The 5611-nt window shown below is 38.3% G+C and overlaps 1 long non-coding RNA gene across 2 annotated transcripts; it reads left to right on the forward strand.

The window, feature by feature from the left end:
- The first annotated feature begins 3534 nt into the window (after positions 1 to 3534).
- LOC131253916 (uncharacterized) lies at positions 3535 to 4729 on the forward strand. Of its 2 annotated transcripts, none has more exons than XR_009175351.1 (3): positions 3535 to 4093; positions 4332 to 4428; positions 4606 to 4729. It is a non-coding gene; the product is annotated as an uncharacterized LOC131253916 (long non-coding RNA). The 2 variants fall into 2 exon arrangements; XR_009175352.1 differs by having other exon boundaries at positions 4332 to 4410; positions 4606 to 4726.
- Positions 4730 to 5611: the final 882 nt, after the last annotated feature.

The raw sequence follows: 5611 nt of genomic DNA on the forward strand, positions 1-5611 counted from the left end.
ATTACTCGGTAACAATAAAGACTTTTTTCAATGACAAAGGTGGTTTTTAATTTATCAGAATGATGCATTATAATTTGGTTATACCCTGAATAAGCATCTACGAAACTTAGTAATTCGTGCCCTACAGTACTATCAACCATCTGATCAATTCGAGGAAGGGGAAAACTGTCTTTAGAGCAGGCTTTATTTAAGTGAATATAATCTATACAGACTCACCACTTCCTATTAGCATTCTTGACCAACACAACGTTGGCTACCCATTTAGGGCAGTATACCTCTTCAATGAAGTTGGCTCTGAGGAGTTTTCCAACCTCTTCCTCGATTACGGCATATCTCTCAGGGCCAAGAGCACGCCGTTTCTGATGGATCGGCTTGTAATTCGGGTTGATATTAAGTCGGTGAGTCATGACTGAAGGGTCAATACCCGGCATATCTTCATGAGTCGACGCGAAGACATCGGCATATCAGTGTAACAGGGCTATCAAATTTTCTTTTAATGGCGTAATCAGGGACGATCCAATTCGGACGGTCTTCGAAAGGTCCGACTCATCCAATGGTACTTGGACGAGCTCTTCCATAGGCTGGCCATGTTCGAGAGATTCATTGCACAGATCCAGGGTTTCAATCGTCGTGACCTCCGTAGGTGCTCGCAGGGCAGTAGCATAATATCATCGTGCGTCGTGCTGGTCTCCTTTTACCACCCCAATGTCGTTCTCAGTCAGAAACTTCATAGACAAGTGATAAGTTAAGATAATGGCTCGGAGGAGACAGATAGAGGGTCGACTGAAGATAGCATTATAAACTGAAGACTGATCAACTATTAAGAAGTCAATTATAACAGTGTCTTGACTTGGTGCCTCCCCAGCAATGAGCGGGAGGCTAATTGCTCCCTCGGGAAGAATATGTCCACCTGAGAACCTGACCAACGAAGTCCTTATGGGTCTCAGAGCCAATCGTTCAGCGCCCATCTTGTCGAATGTTAGCGTAAACAGTATGTCCGCAGATGAACCTGTGTCAATAAGAACTCTAAAGACTCGGCGGTTTGCGATAGTAACAGTGACGACTAAAGCGTCATCAACCGGATGATGAATGCTCTTCGCATCTTCCTTAATAAATACCACAGTGTATCTTTCAAGTTTTCTTTCCTTTGGAGGCCAAGCTAGAACCATGATTTTGGACTCGGGCCAATCAATATTTCTCGCATGTTTTTTCTGAGCATTCACTACCAAAAAAAGGGCCAAAGGATTCAGACCATGTTAGTTTTTTGTTATGGATATAAACCTTAGTTATGGTTACTATGGTTTTAATCCGTAGCTAAAATGTTGCTACACCATTAATAATTAACGGTGGTGTAAGGGGCCCTATAAGGCCTAAACAAATATATATGTTATATCTAAGTCGTCCTTATATTTTGAAATATTATTTTAGAATAAGAAATAAAAACTCAGCTAGATCGAAGGCTAAAGTGGACCATATGGTAGGAAACATGGAGATTAAATCACATTTGCTTCCTATTATGTGGTCCACTTGGGCGTTCAATCTACTTTAAATTTGGGACAATATATTAAAATAATTTATTAAAATTAATGATCAGAATGGATAAACCAAATATATCATGCTGGGCCCCACAGAGCTCTTGATAGGACCGTCTAGGTCCGTCTCACGAAAGGACGCCCAAAATTGGGCACGCGCTAAAAAACAGAGCCGCGCCCAATACTTTTGTATCTCTCTCTCTCTCTCTCTCTCTCTCTCTCTCTCTCTCTCTCTCTCTCTCTCTCTCTCTCTCTCTCTCTCTCCATCTCTATTCCCTAATCCTCTGTCCCTCCATTCCCCAATCCTCTCTCCCCCTCCCAATCTCTGCTCCATCTTCTCATTCTCCTCCCTCTCTCTCCAATGCATCTCCGCCCTCTCTCTCTCTTCATTGCAGCAGTTGTGAAGCTCCTACCCGAAGAAACACAAGCCATTTAAAACCCTTCTCATATCTTTGAGGTATCTATTAAAACCGAAGGAATCTGAGGCTCCTCTGCATAGTTTTGGTATCTTCCTCTCTTTGTGTCTCTTTTTGTCTTTCAGATTTCATACATGCTAACTGATTGATGAAATGGGTAGATGAAATGGCATGCTATCGGTTTGATGAAATGGCTAGATTTTATGCATTCTATCTATTTAATGAAATGACATGCTAACTTTTTGATGAACAGCAAAAATGCATCCACCTGCACTGATCTCTCAGGCCTTGAACAAGAGGTTGGAGATGAACGGTAAAAATGCATGTAGTGATTCTACCAACAGAAGTAATAGAGATGAGTCTGCATCCACCTGCACTGATCTCTCCCTAAATTCACCATCAAATAGGACGGTCATTGGGGGTTTTACCAGATTAAACCCATCCCAACAACATCAGCCCTTTCAATTTCTCACGGGCACCAATGAAAAGGTATACCTTTCAGCAATGGATGTTATGAGAAGTTTGGTGATTCAAGCAATGGTTTCTATCATGGTGGTCCAGTGATGATGATGATGGGTGGTTTTGATCAATCAGGCCATTCAGATTATAATTCTGAAGTATCAGTTTCTGCAGCTGAATCAATGATGGCCCACAACAGAAACAGGCTCTATTTGCATGGGGACAGTGATCATGAGAGAGAGAAGATCAGCATGCCTTTCATTGATTTCCTTGGTGTTGGAGCCACATAGAGAAAGAGAGAATTGGAGTGAGAAAAAGGGAGATTTCCATTGTAGCTTTTTTATATGGTGAGAAGAAAAAAAGGGGCTGTTTACAGTGCATGTACAGGTAGTTTTCATAAAGGAAAAAGAAAAGAAAGGTAGTAGAGAAAAAGAATAGGGAAAAAAAAAAAGGAAAAGCAAAATAAGTCAGTAGCAGGTTGGAGAGAATTTTTGTTTCATTAGCAAGAAAACAGCAATGCAACATATGAAAATATATATGTAATTTTGCTGCAATAATCTGAAAATCTCTTTCGTAAAAAATAAATAAATAAATAAAAATGCTAACTTTTTGATGAAATGGCATGCTATCTGTTTGATGAAATGGCATGATAAAAAGTCTGTTTGAATGGCTACAAAACTATGCCATTTGTGCATTTAAAGAGCCACCATCATTTTTTAGTTTGAAGAACTTTTTTTAAAAAGGTTGGGAATGCAAGCTAACCCAAAAAAAAAAAAAAAAAAGGTTGGAGGAATCCCTATTTAGGAATGCTACTTCAAAGGGCTATCATGCATGTGTTTAAGTTTATTGATTTTGCCATGTTGATTTTTTATTTTTATTTTTTCAAGATAGAGTTCTTGTTTGTATGGTACCAGCTCAAAGCTAGTTTTTGTTGTCTGAAAAACGATTTGTTTCTCTTTCTATTATGTGTCATTAGACAGCTTCAATTACTGAAAAGATTTCATTTGTGTACATACCTTCCCCTGGTAATCTTGAAAACTCATACATCTCTTTCTACTATTAGGAGTACAAGGAGGAGTACATGAACATGGAAACACTGGAGCACCGGTTGCAAACTTCATTGAGATCTGAAAGTTAGTGTCATCCACTCCCGGTTGCAAACTTCTTTGAAGTTTTGAATTGAACTGAACCAGTTACACGTTGGCCATTTCCTTTACAGAGACTGTTTAGTGTTGGCTGTTTCTCTAGGCCTCAAAAATATCGTTATTCTTATCTTTATTTTATTTTATTCTTCTATCCTTAGGCCATTTTGCCTATAGATATTTTTGGTATGTAAGCAAGGGAGAAACCATGACTCAATATGAAGTTAATGGACTTGAGGTTGAGATCCTCTTTAATATTGTGAATGTAACAGATTATTAAAGAAGTTAATGTAACGTGCTATGAATAATCATGACATAACCATGATGTGTAGTTTAGTATTTCCATTTTTTGGTATTAAAATAAATGTTTCTTAATTGTTTTTCTTGGGTGTCTACTTAGTTGTAACTGCTGCATTTTTACTACTCATTGCTTTGCAGCTTCGAGCTTTTTCAGCGGCAACAAGCTTCTCATCAATGGCAGCCAAGGCTAAATGAACTTGTGAAGCGCTTGGAGGAATCCCTATTTAAGAATTCTACTTCAAAGGTCTGCCATGCATGTGTTTAAGTTTCTTGGTTTTGCCATGTTGAGTTTTTTTTTTTTTCAAGATAAATTACTTGTTTGCATGGTACCAGCTAAAAGCTGGTTTTTGTTGTTTGAAAAATGATTTGTTTCTATTTCTATTTTGTGTCATTAGACAACTTCAATTACTGAAAAGATTTCATTTGTGTACATACCTTCCCCTGCTAATCTTTAAAACTCATGCATCTTTTTCTACTATTAGGAGGAGTACATGAACATGGAAACACTAGAGCACCGGTTGCAAACTTCATTGAGATCTGAAAGTTAGTCTCATCAAACTGGTACATGAACGACCTCAGGTTTATTGATGATTTTTATTATCTTCTTCATTGTTAACTTTACTAAGGACTTTGTTCTCATCTTAATCAATTTATAGTCTCGAAACTTTACTAAGAAAATATGAATGCAAATATGTTCTTTGAGTTCTGAAAGTTGTGGCTTTCATACCATGTTTATGCCGGTTTCTGGTGTGGTAGGCAACCTGCTGAGGATAGTGATGGCGACTATTACAGGGATTCAAGTAGTGATGGAAGAAGTGATTCTGAGCTTGAAAGAGGGTTCAAATATACAAGGGAGCGGTCGAACCGTCATCATCCTACAGGCTAATGTATTTTTATCCCCACAGATCAATGTTGCCACTACAAGGTTCAATATTGAAATGTTAAAGTTTTTAACTATTTATTTTATCTTTGATTTTTTCTATTCTTAATAAATAATTTGATGTCTTAGCCTCATGTCATTACCAGCTAGTCTTGTCACTATTTGTACATATGTCATCTCATGAGTCTTACTTTTTGTAATTTTCTTACCCCTGTAGTGATTATTAGAAGCAGTGGGCCATCATTGAAAGATTACCCTTGTAGTGAGTCCAATCAAGGTATGTATAATGTATGGTTTTAGTTCATGGTAAATGGTACCTTTTATTGTGGATCACCCTTGGACCAAAGACCTGGTACCTTTTGTTGTAGTAAGTTCCTAATTAGTTTGTTTTTGTATTTATGTCAGAGTTATCCGGATGTTGAGCGGGGGTCCCTGAAAGGTGGGAATCACTGTTATGACCATGTTGAAGCTGTCCATTTCCTATGGACAACAATATGGGTGGCCCGTCCATTTGGACAGGCCCGTGTTTATGCATTATCTCGAAATTGATGAAGCAGATCTGGATGTGCTTCGGAGCTATCCGGATGTTGAGCGGGGGTCCCTAGAAGGTGGGAACTACTGATATTTATTTTTTCCCTTCATCACTGTCTGTGTGATCTTATGAACAGGTTGGATGATAAATAAACATCACTACGGGTCCTAGAAAGGTTTCAATGATGGAAATCATTATACCCACTGTTTCTTGTGGTATGGTCCACTTGAGTTTTGGATATGATTCAATTTTGGTTTCAACCCCGTAAATGATCTGGAAAAGCAGATGGACAGTGTAGATAAACTATATATATTTATAGTGGGTACAATGATTTCCTAACCCTAAACCTA

The sequence above is a fragment of the Magnolia sinica genome, chromosome 8 (genome assembly GCF_029962835.1).
Source record: "Magnolia sinica isolate HGM2019 chromosome 8, MsV1, whole genome shotgun sequence".
Lineage (NCBI taxonomy): Eukaryota > Viridiplantae > Streptophyta > Magnoliopsida > Magnoliales > Magnoliaceae > Magnolia > Magnolia sinica.